This window comes from Abrus precatorius, unplaced genomic scaffold (assembly GCF_003935025.1).
Source record: "Abrus precatorius isolate BTA unplaced genomic scaffold, Abrus_2018 Scaffold9, whole genome shotgun sequence".
NCBI lineage: Eukaryota > Viridiplantae > Streptophyta > Magnoliopsida > Fabales > Fabaceae > Abrus > Abrus precatorius.
Window position 1 is genome coordinate 16,481,527 of NW_020874439.1, and position 18,499 is coordinate 16,500,025.

Sequence of the window (18,499 nt, forward strand, 5' to 3'; positions counted from 1 at the left end):
GTGAGTGTGTGTATAAATAAATATATGTGAGTATTGACTTGGATTGGCTGGAGTTGATTCAAAAATATAGGATGAGAGTGAACTGCAAGGGCATTCTCGCTGTAGCTTAGATTCAGTCTCGCTGTAGCAAGAATATGCAGAAACTAGGACGCAACTTGGTCTGATATATTCGCTGTAGTGAGAAGGGGCCTTGCTACAGCGAAAGATGTCTTGCTGTAGCGAGAATGTCATGACACTTTGGATATTTAAGGGGTTTAGGATTAAAGAAAATGTATTTCCTACTTTCCTTTCGTTCTCTCTCTCGATTCTCTCAATCCCTAGCCTTTTCACCCATTGAATTGCCTTCGGAGCCGTTTGTGACCTAGATTGAACATCGTAATCATGTTTGGAACATTTTGGAGGTAAGTATTATGAGTTAGGGTTTTTGGTTTTTACTCTTTCTTCATTCTTCTTGATTTCTCATTAATTATTCCATGTATTTAGGGTGAGAATACATGTAAGGAGTATTTCTACTATTGATTTCGTGGTGGATCTTCATTCCAAGGTAAGGAGAGTCGTTCCCAAACCCTAACTTCTCTTGTGTACCTTGAATTGAAAAACCCTTAATTACTTTTATAACTATCTAAATGTAACTGATAGTAATGGCTCTAAATGAAACAATTTTTAAGGAATATTATGATTTTTCTAAACAAATATTCTTTGAAAGTAGTTAGGAGTTATAATTTGATTTTTTGGAATAGTAAGCATGTTGTTAATAATGGATTATATCAAACTTTAGGATATACGATCTTATTATCCATGAGAAAATATGTATGTTGGATTGTACGATTGGGCTGAGCCCGAAGGTGTTGGACCTCCGGCACATTATATTGGTTTATGTAATGTATGCACTTGTTTGAAGATTTTCTATTTTGAATGTATGTTTGTTGATGATTGAAGTATGTGAAAATGAGGTTGTTAATTAAAAGTGTTGTATTATTCTTGAATGAAAATATAGTTGGATGTATGAAATGGAATGATGTGATATAATGGTGAAATTGGGAGAAAAGTGATTGTAATACGGAAGTCAAAATGGTTAATGGATGTAATTGTAATACATGTATTGTGGTACATCTAAAGGGTGTATTCATAATGCATCTATTGTAATATACCAAGTTATGTGGTCAAGACTCACGTATTATGACACGTTGACTTGTGAAAATGGTATGAAAAAGAATGAGAAATGTTGGTGGTGAGTTTAAATAGCTACAGAGATACACTAGGGATATAAAGTCCGGAGAAGATTTTAGAAATCTTGGAAAAATAAGGGTGGTGAATGCTAAGTGTGAACGAGTGCACAATGATTTGCTGAAAGTGAAAGAATTCACAAGCCACACACTCATTTCTTGACAAGACTCCTAACTATACAATTGCTAAAAAAGGTCAGGCTGGCACAGGTGTATCCGTGTTGCTGCGATTAACCAGCGACAATCTATGCTATGAAGTCTTTAAGGGATCCCAGGGGTATTCAATATGAAAGTAAAATTAACGTGAAGTAGGATGTATATGAAGTAGTATAGAAATTGTATGATTATAATATATGCATTGTAACATATTGGTTGATGTCATTATGATATGTGTTGTAATACATTGACAGGTGTGATTAGGACACATTATTGTGACATATTGATCGACGTGGGATAATACATGTATTGTAACGTACAAATTAGTAGAAAGATGCATGTTATAACAGTTTGTAAATGTGATTGATTGTTTGTCTTACATGTACTTCATTGTGATGGCGAACTGTATGATTGATTGTCATTGTTAAGTCAATTCATGTTAGACAATATTCTCAGTAATACACACATATATATAGGTATAGGTATATATATATATATATATATTGCTTATGTCAAACAAGAGATTTAGTGGGGCGGGAGATACTCACTCTTACTAATATTTTCAGGTGATGAAAGTAAAGGGATAAAGATGTTTGGCCTGTCTTAAGATCGTAATTCAAGGATATTGGAAGGAAGATTGCTCTGTAGGGACTGAAATGATTTGAGAAATTTGTATTATTTTATCTAATTGTATTTCGTGTTGACCAAATCTCATAAATTATTTTCAGTGTGAGATTTTAGAATTTATAGTATTTGGGCCAATTTCATTGTAATGAATATTTTGGAAATGTCCTTAGTAGAAATTCTAAATTTATATGTAGTCAATATGAATCAAATAATTTGCTAGAAGTAAAGCTAAGTTTAATTTATTACCTTAAAGCTTCGAAATTATTCCCTTAGAAATTTTAAATTCTTTTGAAATTTTATGAAACTTTCTTACGAAAAAAAAAAGTAATTTTTGTCTTTATTCTATTCTTAAATCCATGAATAAGAACAAAAATTATTTTTTAATTTATTTTATTTATTTGTTTTAAAAAAATTATTTATTTTGAATGAAGAAATGAGGATGCTACACATCCTCACCCAATCATAAATAAAAATTAGTATAAACTATTCAGTCACAAAAATTTATATAACTGATTGAAACATATTTTGTTTATATTTTCATTTTATTAGTGATTAAAATAATTTAAATTTTTTTTAATTAATTAGATTATAAAAATTCTATATTCTTAATAAATAAAAAAATTAATTCTAATAGATAACATATTTATATCTTCAATGTAAGTAATAAATGTAAGTATACAATTAAAACAAACTTGACAAAATAAAGAATAAATAATGACAAAATTTTATAATAAATATCATAAACTTTGACAAATTATATTTATATTATTATCAATAAATAAAAATAATGATGTACTGATATTATAAAAGAAGCTTATACTTGCACAGAACACATGTTAAAAGAAGACTAATTTATATATATATATATATATATATATATATATATATATATATATATATATATAAGTTATCATAAACCAATTACAAGTTAAGAAAAATATAGTTGATTATAAGTAAAAGTAAAACTTACATTATTTTAGTGAAAGTTTTATCACCTTCAATCTTTTGTAATGGTTTTTTTTTTTTTTTTGTAACAAACATATTAGTTTATACTGATAAGATTATATTTTGAAGTATTTTTATAACTTAGTTTATATGTGTGGCTCTTATTTGATAGAAATTCTATACTAATTTTATTTTAGTAATTCTTGCAGTATAATATAATATGTAGACCTAAATATGTTATTGGTCCCTATAAATATAAGTCGTTTGTAATAAGTCTCTATAAAAGTTTTTGTTAAGATGTAGTATTTGAAAAGTTAAAAATTTAGGATTTAGTCTCTGCCGTCAATTCCTTTCTATTAAATGTTGAGTTGGCAAATAGAAAGTCAGCTTAGCACTTATCAGAAGGGAGTTGATGGCACGAACTAAATCTTAAATTTTCAACTTTACAGGGACTACATCTTAACAAAAAAAATTATGTTAACCCTTAAATGGAAGAAAATAACTTTGAGTTGAAGCTGACTCTAATTAGTATGATTCATAATTCTATGTTGTTTGAAGGGGAAGCTATAAGAAAAGAAAGGGAAGGGAAAGCTACGGGAAGGGGAAAGGGGGCTGCGGGAGGAGAGGGAAAGTTGCAGAATGAGGAAAGGAGGATTACAGGAGGAGGGGAAGACAAAGCTGGTAGGTTGGGAGGGAAAAGGGTGGGGGAACTGCGAGAGGAAAGGGAAGTGAGAGAAATGCACTCAAGCTTCACCATTTTTTAATAAATTTTCAAATAAAATAGTCCAAGTTGGATTAATAAATGGTGTGTTAAAGCCATTTTACCAAAAAAAGTAAGTAAAAAAAAAGAGAACAAATCAGTAGGATGATCCACTATTAATAAAGAGAAAAAGAAAAAAAAAGAAAGAATGAATGATACACTGTTAATAAAAAGAAAAAGAAAGAAAGAGAGAACTGTGAAAAAGGTACCTACAAATATAATATCAATTTGTTAGTGTAAAGAAGATGAAGAAAACAGAAAAGTGTAACATCCTAATTTTTACAAATGTGCACATGGAAGATATACAAAACTATCATGAAAGGACAATTTTGAACATTTACAAATGTGCACATGGATAGGTTTGTAGAAAAAGCCAAAAAGAAACTAAAATTGAAAATCAAGACTTGTGAGAGAGAGGGTGGAACCGTGAGATGCATGGGAGTGGGTCAACATAAAGAGATTTTCTATATAAAGCCATCCATGAAGGAGAAAAAGACCCTTCATACTAATTCTCATGCAACCCAAGAGCTCTTTACTTTTTCTTCATCTCAATTCTCTCTATACACATACAAGTTCATCTCAAATACTTTACTTGAACCCCACAAGTTAGATCACCCAATACCCAACTATAAGGATCTTGAATCAAACCTTTAACCCCACCAAAAACACCAAGATACCCCACAAAATCCACCAAGCCCCAACTTTCTTTTTGTATACTATTTGGAACTTGAGGAAGTAGGAGGCCAAGGAAGGAGATACTCACTTCTAAGAGGTGAAATAAAGCAAAAGGGAAGAGGAGAAGGATCACCCAAAGATCAAGGCAAGATCAACTCAAAAACACCGAGTAAGGGGAGGGTGCTTTTCATAATCAAGGGGAATACCTTGTTTAAATGGTTTTGAGTCAAGAGAAGCCCTAACCCTTTTGGTGGTGATTGAAATTGTGTGTGTTGATAAATCCATGATTAAAATTTTGATTGAAATAAGTAAATGCATGAGAATCACTAAGAACCACAAAGTGTATTGTATTTAACAATGACTTTGCTTGTTATGTGGTTAGTTGTATGAAAATCTTTCATGTTTCATTTTATGACTTATTTTATGATGATATCTAAGGTGGATTCATGATCTTCTTTTGGATTGAAATTATTTTGGAGTCAAAATGAATTTCTAAAGTATTTTGAAAATTTATGAAAGAAACTTCTAAAAGGAAATGGATTAAAAATGGAAAGTAACCATGATGAAGACCCTTGGACTTTTGGACATATTTGGACCTATGGACTACATGGACAAATGATGAGAACAACCTTTAAAAATTAAATAAATAAATAAATAAATAAATTTCGAAGATTGAACCTAAAAATAGGAAAATATCATGGACTTGGACCAAAAATACCTTAGAAATGCAAGACCTTTGTCCACATGTGTGGTAGGACCAAGAGGATAATTTGAACCATATTTGGACATGAATTAATGACCTTGAACACATGGAAGATATACTGGATAATTTGATGCTTACCAAATTGGAGACAAGGACTTTTTTGTAATTAATATAAAATATAAGGATTAAAGTGTAAATAATGTAAAATATGAGAAAATCTTTGAAATTATTTTTTTAGTATTTTATTCAGGAATATAGTTAAATTTAGATTATTTCTTCACTGGGTTTACTTTATTTGGATTTATATTTAATTAGTTATGATTTTTATAAATTTCTATTGCATGAAAACGGTATTCTGAAGCAGTATATCTTCACTTATTTTTGTCTTACTGTGTGTTTGAAGTATTATTTTATTGATATTTTTGTATGAAAATATACTTCTTAATGGAGGTATACTCACTGGTTTCACTTGATTTGGAACTGAAATAAAATTGTTATGAATTTTTGAATATTCGGTTACGTGTAAATGTTTTACTGACAATAGCGTACTTTAAATTATTTTTGTCTTAGAATTCAAGTACGATTGTATTTTATCTATTTTTTTTATGAAATTAGAATTTATAAGGAAAATATGTTCACTGATTTTGATCAATTTGGAGTTAAAATGAATTACTTATTATTTGCTCAAGGTGCTATTGTATGAGAGTAACGTTTTGTGCATGCTACTGAGAAATTTATTTTTGTTTTAAAATGTATAAGTGACATTATTTTATTATTATTTTTATATGAAAATAGAGACTATAAGAGAGATATCCTCACTAGTTTGAAGAATTTTGGACTTAAAATAAAATAGTTATGACTTTTCTAATTAATTGATCTGAGAAGTGTGTTACTGTGAGTGACAGAGAATGTTTAGGACTTATTCTGGAATCTAGAAGCTATAAATTTTTAATTATATTTTTTTGTGAAACTAGATAACCAAAGTGAAAGAATACTACTAATTTCATGAGTTTTGGTGATGAATTGAATGGTTTATGATTTTTCCAATATGCTGTTGTTGAATTGTGCCATTCTGTAACATGAACTGAGATACTAATGCACGAATTAATTTCTGTGAATATTTTGATTTTGAAAGTATTTTTACATGAAAATAGACATGTTAAGGAGAATAAAATCACTTGTTTCATGTGTTTTGGATGAAAAATGAATTCATTACAAATTTTCTAATGTGCTGGCTGTTTAATGAATTAATATGAGAATAGCAAAGATGAATTGAGGTTTAATGAATTTTCTAGAAGTGTTTGAATTTTGACTATAATATTATATTACAGTAGACATTTAAAGGAAGAAAACCTTGGTGATTTCATGATGTTTGGACTTGTATTGAATTAGTTATGAATTTTACGAGTTAGTTCATGAAATTTGGAAAATTTTGATTGTTAGACATGTCCATGTAATTGATTGTTTTCTTGAAATAAAAATGTTATAATGTACCTGTTGGACAATTAATGGCTGTGATATGCTTTGTGATTATGATTGTGAAAAAGGTTGAATACGCCATGATACAGGTGAGGAGCAAATAGTGTTGGTCTGACCATAGGAGATAGGAGAGTGGTCAAGACTTACAGGGGACCAAGTCTAGCTAACTTGTGTCGTAGGCAGTGGAAACTTTGCTAACCTATCCTGACAGGGGCTAAAGCATACCAAGATTGGTTTGAGTGTGGGCTGTTGGTAGTGATCATGAAGTGAGAATTGTGCACTTATGTTCTGTCTCTGGTGAAGGAAGAAGATGTACCTATGACACTAGTTGGATTGCAGACACAGAATTTCCAATCTCAACTTGAAATTATAATGTTGGATAATTAATTAATTACTCCATAGAGGACTCACAAATAAAAGATACTTAATGATTATTGCTTGATACTTGAATGTTGTTTTGTTCATTTAAACATGAGTATTGCCTATTAGGTTGTTTATGAATATTTGAACTTCTATTTTGGACTTTTCTATCTTTTTATATATTTAAAATGAAGGTAAGCACAAAAAATTAAATTCAATTAAATATCATGCAAATCAAACTTAAAATAATTTATAGTGATTTTAAGTTTGTCTTTATAGAATAATTCAGTGTATGATCCCATATTTTAACTCTTCAAATAGTTGAATTTGAACACACTGAAATCTTTTTTAATTTTTATTAATTATAATAAATTATTTCTTTAGTGTGGACGATTTGTGATTTTTATTCTTATTTTAAAGGATTTTTCAGGTTAATAATTATTTATTTCTTGAGTTATTTTATGATTTTATTTTTGTTTTAATTTTTGATTCTCCTCACTGATTCTTGTAAGCCTGGTGGAATATTTGTCCTGCTTATTCTATCCTTTCCATGAACAGAAGAGTCCACCACCCGAATGCTTTTCTGGTTCCAATGTCACCGTAGTCTTGTCTATGTCAAGGACTCCATCATTCTATTCACAAACAACAACGATAAGAAGCAATGAATTGCAAACCGTTGACCGAGCTGAGCAACGTAAACGAATATGATACTAATCTCCATGATGCGAATTTCAGTGTCGAATTCTACACAGAAAAGTGTTCGAAGAGAGCAATTCGGATTCCTTCTCCCGGTGAAAAGTGAAGGGAAACTAAGCAAATAAGTATATTTGCATTACCAAAACCCTAATCAAGAGACGCAGCAAAAGAAGTTGAGAAATCCGAAATTGAATAGGAAGTATATGAAAATTAGGAATTCAAAACTAAGCTACTCACTCCATCGCATTCACAATAGTTATGCGAACAACAACAATGCAAGGTTCCATAGAGAGATAACCAGATTCACCTTCTTCATCCCGATAAAAAAGAAAGAAAAAGAAAGAAGCAATTCCCCTTGCGTTGAGATAGATCCACCTTTTATGCTTGCTTTCGTAGACCTACTTCATTGTTATTAAGATAAAAATAGAATCGGGATAAGTAGGACAGGGAGATGTAGGGCACCGTCCACTGATAGAGTGCTTGAGCTCTTAGAGCTAGTATGAGCATCAAGTAATGAGGCGGCAAATTTAACCTGTAGATTGCAATTGTCAACCTTCAATAATAAAATTTTATAATTATTTTTGTCATAAATTTTAAAATTATAAATTTTTTTAAAGATTAAATTTGTGTAATTTTGAATATACACGAATATAAGGATTTTTTTCATTTGAAAAACACCATTTTCCTTTCCTCAAAGTAAAACAATATATATATTAAAATTACCCAGTAAAGACACAATTATCATAATTTTGCTGCAATATAAGGGAGGTAAAGAATAATCTTTTATTTGAGGAAATATTATTTTTGATTAATTGAAAAAAATAAATTTAAAATAAAATGATTCTTTTAGAACTTTTCTTTGTGATCTCTTAGTGAGGTCATCATAAAAATTAATTATAAATTTAATTTTTTAAACACAATTAATTGAAGTTGAGTTAATATTTATTTTGATGAGTTTGTGTTTATTTATATGAATTAATCATGGAATAAAAAGGTTGATATTAAAAAGTAGATAAATATTATTAAAATCACAAATTGTATCTAAATTTAGTCTATAACAAAATTAACTATTGAAATAACTTATTAATATAAACTAATAAATATGAACACAACTAATTACTAAATAAGAACTTCAAATTTGATGATTATACATGTCAAATAATTATAACTTAAAAAGTGTTGTATTGTTGAAGAAATTATAATTTCTAATAGCTGATATCAACAGAAACTACAATGCAGGTGATAAAATTATAATTCGTCCCACTTCGCTCTAAAGCCATTCCAAGTTGCATCATTTGCGAACTAGAGATCGAGTTCATCGATCCAAAACACACGAATAACACTGAATTCAAAGGCTTTGTGTTGAGCCTTTCTCTGCAAAGTTGAGGGTCGATGCCGAACCACTTCCGGTTGAGAGGAGAACCGGTCCAATAGTCCAAGCCGACCGATTCAGTTTTTGGGCGAAGTAGTTTAACCCAATGTGACATGAATATTTGGATGCAGGGAACTTTAATTAATTCCGTTATACCCAACCCAGTGAACAGGAAAAATCAAAATAGAATATTATTCTGATGATCACAGAGAGAGAAAATACTACGATAATTAAGAGAGATGATTCGTGAATATTCTCATTACCCAAAAGTCACTTTTGCACATCATATATGCTATGATTTGAAATACTACCAAGAAACCGAAAAACAAGCCACCTGTACATAGCACTAACATTCTTTTACATGAAAAGTGTAGTGCCAACTCACTACATTTAACAGACAATATATTAAGCCCACTAAAATTAATAATGCTATCACAATACCCCTCCTAAAGAGTGTCCTTGTCCTCAAGGATTAAAAGCAGGGTACTTTTATAGTAAGTCATAGTAAAACTCCCAAGCTGCGTGCTCAGATAATAGTTCATGCCATTTTGACCAGAACCTTAGTGGCAGCCACTCTACCTTTTATTACCATTTTTTGCTCAAGAATAGCTTTTGCGAACCTTTGTAGTTGCTTCGAAGGATATTGTAGTGGCATTGAAACATGTAACTGATGAGTCACTAACTCATCTAGGGAATTAAAAAATTTTGGCATATTTCATTGGATTTAAATCATAAGTTAATGCAATTAATTAGAAAATTCAATGAAATGTTGCAAGTACTGAAAAATTTATATAGATCATTCATCTTCTGATGTTGGCAATTGAATTTTTAGGGGAAATTAGACAAAAAGTGGCAATTGGACTAAAGAGTTATGCAGGACTGATTTATGAGGACACGGATTCCTAATTGTGGGGACACGATGCTGACTGATGCATATAAAAGCAAAAAAATTCTGAAAAGGCGACATCTTTTATCTTTCCTTTTTTAGAATATTCTGGAGCACAATTTTCTAGGTTCTCATACAGTTTTATGTAATAGGGTAACTAGGGCAAACTCCTTACATCTTGATAGAAGGATTTTCATGGGAACTTGGATTTCTTTTCCATCTTCTCTGATTTTTGTAATAGAACAGTAACTTTTTCATTTTATCATTTTACTGTAAGCTTTTCTATGACTGAATTCTCTTTCTGCAATATATCTCAGTTTTAATTCATTTTCTTCCATAATGTTTAACTAAATTTCCTTGGGTTGAGTGAGGATGAACCTATACCTTTACCCTTTGCAATGCACTAACATTGGATATAGCTAATAACACCTTCTTTCTCTAACATATTAATTATGAACTTAATGCTTCCTTGTTTTATGCGAATGGGGTTGATGAAAAGGGGTTTATTGCTGGAAAGTAGTAAGCTTTCTTGGATAGGGATTAATTTGCTCATTATAAATTATTTAAGAATAGAAAGTTATGATGATATGGTTAATGGGTTTAATTCTTAATGCTAAATGTTTTTAGTTGTATCTAAGGAATTAGGACACTAATTTTATTTTAGAACCAATTACCAAGGAATTAGAGTTTGGTATTTTAGAAAATCTGACCATTAGAGAAGTTGTGTTTTAGTTATAAATATATTTGTATGCAAAGGGAAAGGGATAACAGATTCCAAACTCAACCTGTCTTTTAATTGTGTTCAGACCCACTTCTAGTAATTAAGACACTTAAATTCTGCAATTATTCTAAATTTACTTTCTGCAGTTATTTTGTTTGTTGCTCCAAGTTTTAATTCTGCACTTTAATTCCATTTTTACAATTCTGCACTTATTAATTTTTGTGCTGTTTATACACTGTTTTGGTGACCCAAATAGTACCATTCTTGTGGGTTGGTATTTAACATTAATCGCAGAGGAAGATAATCTATTTTTGTTACTTCAACGATTTAGTGCACTTACCAAAAAGTTTATCAAGTTTCTGGCGCCGTTGCCAGGGATTAATTGTTAATATCAATTATAATGAGAATTTACTAGCTTGGGTTAATAATTTCTACTTTGTTTTAAGTGTTTGCAAGAAATTTCTAAGTGCAACAGCTGAATTGGTTGATGCGAGGCAAGGAGAAGATAAAAAAGAGTGATTCATCTTCAGAACTTGATCAGCCAATTAATAATTTCAAGAAAAAGAACAAAAAGAAAGGACAAACTTTAAAAAAAGAAAAAGAAAAAGACCTACAAGAACAGAATTCTGCAGAAATGGTAGGAAATCCCAATGAAAAACAGAGGACATTGGATGATTATGCACGTGCAAGACCGAGAGGAAACTCCACCTCCATTGTTCGACCTCCCATTCAAGCAAACAACTTTGCGATCAGACTTGACCTTATGAGAGTGGTCCAGCAAGAACAATTTGTTAGACATCCTTCTAAAGACCCCCACTTGCACATTCAGAATATTTTGACAATTTGTGGAATGATTAGAATCAATGGTGTGAGTGATGAGGCTATCCGGTTGTCTCTTTTTCCATTTTCTTTAAGGATAAGGCAAAGAGCTGGCTGTTATCCCAACCGGAAGGAAGTATCATCATTTGGGATGATTTAGAGAGCAAGTTTCTGATGAAGTATTTCTAGTCTCTAGAACAACCAAGTTGAGGCAAGAGATTCTGGCTTTTTTTCAGAGGGAAGATGAAACACTGCAAGAGGCATGGGACAGATTCAAAGAACTCTTAAGAAGCTGCCCTTACCACGAGCTACCTAAATGGCTTCAATTGAGAACTTTTGATGATGGGCTAAATGTGGCAACAAAGACAATGGTGGATGCAGCAACTGGAGGCTCATTTGTTCAAAAGACCTTGGAAGAGGCACGGCAACTTATTGAAGTTGCATCCAACAATTACAATCATAAGGAAAGAAACTCTTCAAAAAGAGGTGTGTTGGAGCTGAATACCTTGGATGCACTGCTAGCTCAAAACAAATTAATGTCACAACAGTTGAATTCCCTCAGTACACTATGTAGCTCTTACCAGCCAAGAGGAATACCATGAGGGAACAAGTGAAGATAGAGTTGATTATATGCAGCAACAAGGGGCTGAACAGGTGAACTTCATGAATAACATGCCAAGGCAGCAAAATTTTAATTCAAAACTGCAATGGCAGCAACAAAATTTTCAGCAAAAACCTATTTATCCACCTCAGCAGCAGCAGTTTAAGCCAAATTCTAACTTATATACTAGGCCACCGAACCAATTATACTATACTCCACCTGCACAAAGATCGAACCAGCAAGGAGGATAGTGGCAGCAACAAAATTTTTAGAATTCAGGACCAATGCAGCCACCAAACCAACCAGCAAATGATCAGGTATCATCTCTTGAAAAAGCACTTGTGCAATTGACTCAAACTACAAATTTATTTATTCAGGACTCAAGCACAAGGATGGCTAATCAAGAAGCCTCCATTAAAAACTTGGAGAATCAGATGGGCTAAATTTTGAAGAAAATAAGTGAACCAGCCCAAGGCTCTTTTTCTGGGAATACAGTGGAAAACCCAAAGGAATTCTGCCAAGTAATTATTACAAGGAGTGGAAAGGTGATAGAGCCACAACCTAAGAAGAAACCACTTGAAAATGAAGATGATGTAATTGCTAGACAAGAAGAAGAGGGACCAGACCAACAACTAGAACCAAAATTGGAGATTGTAAAAGAGGAAGAGGAGGAGAAAATTTCACCAAAACAGAAGTTGGTAGTGGATGAGGCATATTGGAATAGATCTAAGCACAAATTTTGGAAGACTCATGCAAGCCTCAAATCCCTCCACCTTATGTTAAGCTGCCATATCCACACATCCCCAAGAACAAGGGAAAGGAAGACCAATTTTCCAAATTCCTAGACATTTTCAGAAAGCTTCACATAAATATACCATTTGCAGAAGCACTGAAACAAATGCCTTTGTATGCCAAGTTCATGAAGGACTTGCTTTCAAAGAAGAGGAAGTTGAAGGAGGATGCTACAATAGCTTTAACCGAAGAATGTAGCGCAATATTGCAGCAAAAGTTGCCTCATAAGTTGAAAGATCCAGGAAGCTTCACAATCCCCTGCACTCTCAGGTACCATAGTAATCACTCTAGGGAGCCAATTCTAAAGGTTAGGCCAGAGTAACTACTTTCAGAAGCAGCAGTGATCACTCCAGAGCTAAAGGGAACCACTATGCCTACGCATAATCACTCTCTTGAGTGATAGTAATCACTCCAGAAGGCCCCAAGTTGAAGGACCTTGCGCGTAATCACTCTCATAAGTGAAAGTGATCACTCCAGTGAAGTCCAGACTAGAACACTCTGCGCGTGTTCACTCTTATAAGTGAGAGTAATTATGCACAACCAAAGTAACTATTGTTATACATGAGAGTGATCACTACAGAAAGGAGGAAGCCTGAGGAATGCTTCGCATGTTCACTCTTGTAAACAATAGTGATCACTAAGAATTGGCATCAAACTTAGTATATATAGATTTTTGGGAATTAGGTTAGAGAACTTTTTTACATTTTTAGATTTTTGCCATTTTGGGAATACTTGCAGAGCTTAGGTCAATCTTGGGTGACAGCCAAGAACCCAACCTAGGGTTTGATTCACATTTTATCTCTACTTTCTTTTGGTTTTTGCATTCACGTCATTGAACTCTCTTTATTTTCATCTTGTATTTGTGAAACTCATCCTCATGGAGGGCTAAATCTTTTGTAATCCTTAGTGAGTTCAGTTGGATTCTTGAATTCTTGGGTTATGAATGTTAATATAATTCTCTTTTCTTCATGAATTTCTTTTTCCTAATCCTTTGAATTGAATTAATGGTTGAATGAGGGGGACATTGCATAATTAACCCTAATATATTTTTAATGAGATTCTAAACTTAGGTTGCTTAATTCTGAGTTTATTTCTGAGATTGCATAATCTTGGAAAGAGGGATTGGAATCCATTGAATTTGCTTAAATTTGTATGGAGTTTTAAGGTTGATTCTTGCTTGTTAAATTAATCTAATTCAAAGGAAGAGGAAGAGTGTTGAATGTTGAGAGGAAGAGGGATAGAATCACGTGAATTAACTAAGGATTGCTACATATTATTGATTGAATTTGATAATTTCATTATTTGCTTTTACATTGAATCTGGAAACCAAATAAACCCCCCTTTTTACTTGCTTTCATAGTGAATGTTTGTAACATGTATAATACACATTTTCAGCCAAAGTCATTGGAGATAACCTAGGCTTGCATCCTAGACTACATAAAATTTTTGCATACTTTGATGAGGATTGGCGACAAATCTTTATGCAAATCCTTCGATCATCAAATTGGCACCGTTGCTGGGGATTTTGGTGTTAATTTTTGTATTGAACTTGTTAAATACTCTGTTTAGTGTTCTATTTTTGAATTTTCTGCACTTTTGTCCTATTTTGCTACATTGTTCTGCAGAATTCTGCAGAACTTTGAGATTGCCATTGCATATTCTTTTGCACGTTCTTGCAACTTTTCTGCTATGTTATTTACTTTTTACTTATAACCTAGGCTGGAGGAACCATCCAAATTTGAGATGGGAGAACAACTTACAACAGTACAACCAACAACAAGGCAACCAATATCAAGCACATCATGCTGGCTTAAATAGACCTCATCAATCCCAACACCAACCATAACAAGCCCAACAACATCATCAACCATCTTCTTCACAACCCAATGCACCCCAGAAAAATGATCTATCACTAGAAGAGCTCATGAAACAATTGACCATAAACAACATCACTTTCCAGTAGAGAACAGAGGCTAGTATTAAGACTTTGGAGAATCAAGTGGGACAATTAGTCTCCTTTCTAAACCAGATGCAATCTCAAGGTTCAGGAAATCTCACTACACAAACCGTTGTAAATCCCAGAAATGTAAGTGTAATTACCCTAAGATCTGAAAAAGTGATGCAATAGGCCACAATGCCCACAAAAAAAGAAGACTCGAGTTGTACTCCAGCTACAGTTAATCAAAATGAAGAGGAAAAGACTCAAGAACAACGAGAATTCACACCTGCCTAACCAAAGGTGGCGAAAAATGTTGAAAGAGTAGTTCCTCTTCCATTCCCTCAAAGAGTCATCTAGCCAAGCAAGAAATCTGAGGAAACTAAAAAAGAGATTTTAGAGACCTTCAGGAAGGTAGAGGTGACTAGATGCAATCAAGCAAATACCCAAATACGCCAAGTTTTTAAAAGATTTTGTGTACCTACAGGAAGCGTCTTAAGGGTAATGAAAAGGTAAACATGGGTAGGAATGTTTCTGCACATTTTAAGAAATAAAGGTCCACAATGCCTGAGAAATGTAAGGACCCAGGGACATTCATCATTCAATGCATCATTGGTAATAATAGGATTGAGAATGTCATGTTAGATTTAGGAGTGATAAGTTTGTAATTATGCCCTCTTTTACAGTCCATATATTCATATTTGAACTTTATTTTATTTCAGCAATCAGCACGCCCAGACCTATTCAATAAGCACAGGGTACTTTGAGCCCAAGCACGGCCGTGCTTAAGGCCTTGCACGACCGTGCTCATCTGCAGGAAGCCCAATTATGAAGAGTTTTTATGGTTTTCAAATCCTATAAAAGGGAAGATCTCAGATATCGTAAAAGGACTATTTTTATCTTGGCTTTGGCTCTAGAATACATCTGATCTCGTTTCTCTTGCACGGGATCCTTGACATATGCTTGGCGAGACTTGGAGCTTCAAGCGATCGTACTTGAAGACCGGGAACACATCTCATACTTTAGTTTGCTATTTCTTTTGATTATGGCTTTGTTTATGATTGTTTTAGTTCTTTTCTTTAGTATAAGTAACTAAGTCCATAGCTAGGGCTATGCGGACTATTGTTCATGAATTTATAGAATTTTCATGTTTGAATCTAAATTTGATTTCCGTTTTGTGATTAGATTTTATCCTATTACGCTTCTTTCTTAATCCTAATTAATTATATCGTCAGGCGACCGTAACTCGGTTAATTAATAGATCTATAGGGTAAAATGAGGCAAATGATTAGGTAGACTAAACCAATCTTTCTCTTCTAATCGTTATTAAATTAACAAGTTCATAGGTTCCTTAAGCTTTCTCTAATTAATCTCTTGCATGACCATTGGGGATATTAATTTAGAGAAAAAAATATTAATATTGCATGACCATTGGATATTAATAGTATTCGTATGAATGATTGGTAATCACAAGAAAATCAGATTTAGAGTTAAATAGAAAAATAACATAAAGGATTGAATGAGAAAACCTATATGCCCTAGGTTCCTCTTCAATAAGTTTAACCAAGACGTGCATTGTATTCCTTACTCTTAGTTTTATAATTGATTTTATAAATTTGTTTTTAATTAATTTCGTATCTTTGAAGCTTAAACAATTGAATTAGGAAATTCTTAGTAATTGAAAATCAATCCTTGTAGGACGATTTTTCGAGAACTTAATTTAAGAACCCTTTATTACTTCTTAATGGATACACTTGCCCTTCGAACAAGTTTTTGGCACCGTTGTCAGAGATTGCTTTTTCAATATTAAGAAATCTCAAATTTAATTGATTTGAGCAATTTGTGTTTTACTTTATTTTAATTTTGTTTTGTTTATTGTTAAAAAAAATTTATATTATAATTTTCATTTTTATTTTTTTTTATTTTTTTTTATTTTATAATTTCTTTTAATGTATGCTTACTCGTTCTAAGTGCTCTACAACTTGTTTATTTGATCCGGAAATTAAGAGAACAACACGTAGACAAAGAAAAGAAGTGAGAGAGCAAAAGAATGGCAGAGGGAAGGAGATCAATTCAAGATTACATGACACCTACTGCTAGAGGCACCCTTGGAAGCATCGCGGCCCCTAATGTGGAGGCAAACAATTTTGAACTTAGACCAGCACTTATAACCATGGTCCAGAACTCCATACAGTTTGGGGGCATGTCTAACGAAGACCCCAATCTGCATTTGACAAAGTTCCTCCGATCGATGGACACGATAAAGTACAATGGAGTATCCACGATGCTATTCGACTCCGACTTTTCCCCTTCTCAATATTTGAAAGGGTGAATGCATGGTTTTCTTCACTCCTAGCCAATTCTATCAGAACTTGGGAGGATCTTACTCAACAATTCTTGGAAAAATACTTTCCTCTATCAAGGTCCTCTAAGCTGATGATGGAGATATGTTGCTTCCAACAACATGAAGCAAAATCCTTATTCGAGGCATGAGAGCGATTTGGAGAGCTTTTGAGGAGATGTCCTCATCATGATTTTCTGACGTAGAGACAGGTGCAAATTTTTTACAGTGGCCTGTCAATCACTACCAGGGCTACAATTGATGCCGCAGCAGGAGGGTCCCTCATAAGAAAAGATCCAAATGATGCATACAAACTAATAGATAAGATGACATCTTTTAGCTTTCAGTGGCACACCGCTGACTCTTACGACATCAAGAGGAGTAGTCCACCAAGTAGAGAGCAACAGTCCACTAATGAACCAAATGGCAGCCCTTACAAAGCAACTAGAATCTTTAACGAAGGCTCAAGACCAATCTGTAAGAGCTCCTGCAAGCCCAGAATTTAAGCAAGAAGAGGAAAACTTTATGGGCAATCACAGTTCGGGGTGGAAGAGTAATCCTCCTAATTCTTAGGGGAATGACTTTGGAAGTCAAAATTCAAGCGTTTATCGCCCTCCTCATATGCAAAGTCAGGGAGCAAGACCAGAAGGAAAAGAAGCTCCTAGATCTCAATCTAACTTTCAAGAACAGATGGTGCAATATGTGCATTACTCTGATACCAATATATTGAGAGAACTGATAAGAGGTTCGCAGAGGTCAAATCTGAAATACAAGCTAACTCTTCTAAGATGAGTGCACAATTGGAGCAAATTATGAACCTTTTGAGTCAAAGAGTGATGGGAACACTGCCATCTCAGCCTGAACCTAATCCAAGGGAGCAATGCAATGCCATCACCCTTAGAAGTGGAAAGAAATTACAAGAATCATAGAACAGAGGCACATGCACGCCCATGCTTCTTGAGAAGCACGCCCATGCTGATTCTACATGCATGCCCGTGCTTACTGATGAGCACGCCCTTGCTGAAATTAAAGCACGACTGTGCTTATACAAGCACACCTATGACAGTGATAAAAGCATGGCTGTGCATCACTATGAGCAAGACCGTGCTTCAAGCGAGGAGCCTGAAAAAGAAAAGAATGAAGAGCCTCTTATTCAACCAAGGCCCTATGAGCCTAAGATACCTTTCCCACAACGGCTGCCACCCATTATGATGAAAAGTTCCACAAGTTCTTAGACTTATTGGGCAAAGTGCAGATCAATATGCCTTTCATTGATGCTATCTCCAAAATGCCCAAATATGCTTAATTTTTAAAAGAGATTTTGACCAATAAAAGAAAGCTGAAAGCACATGAAACTGTGAAACTCACCTAGGAGTGCTCAGCTATAGTCCTTAAAAAGTTTCC

The 18,499-nt window shown here is 33.2% G+C and overlaps 2 non-coding genes across 2 annotated transcripts; both read right to left on the bottom strand.

Annotated features, from left to right (window-relative positions):
* Positions 1 to 11,628: 11,628 nt before the first annotated feature.
* On the bottom strand, positions 11,629 to 11,735 carry LOC113851721. Its single transcript, XR_003502289.1, has one exon. It is a non-coding gene; the product is annotated as a small nucleolar RNA R71 (small nucleolar RNA).
* A 5,449-nt stretch (positions 11,736 to 17,184) lies between these two features.
* LOC113851672 lies at positions 17,185 to 17,291 on the bottom strand. Its single transcript, XR_003502243.1, has one exon. It is a non-coding gene; the product is annotated as a small nucleolar RNA R71 (small nucleolar RNA).
* Between the last annotated feature and the right edge of the window lie 1,208 nt (positions 17,292 to 18,499).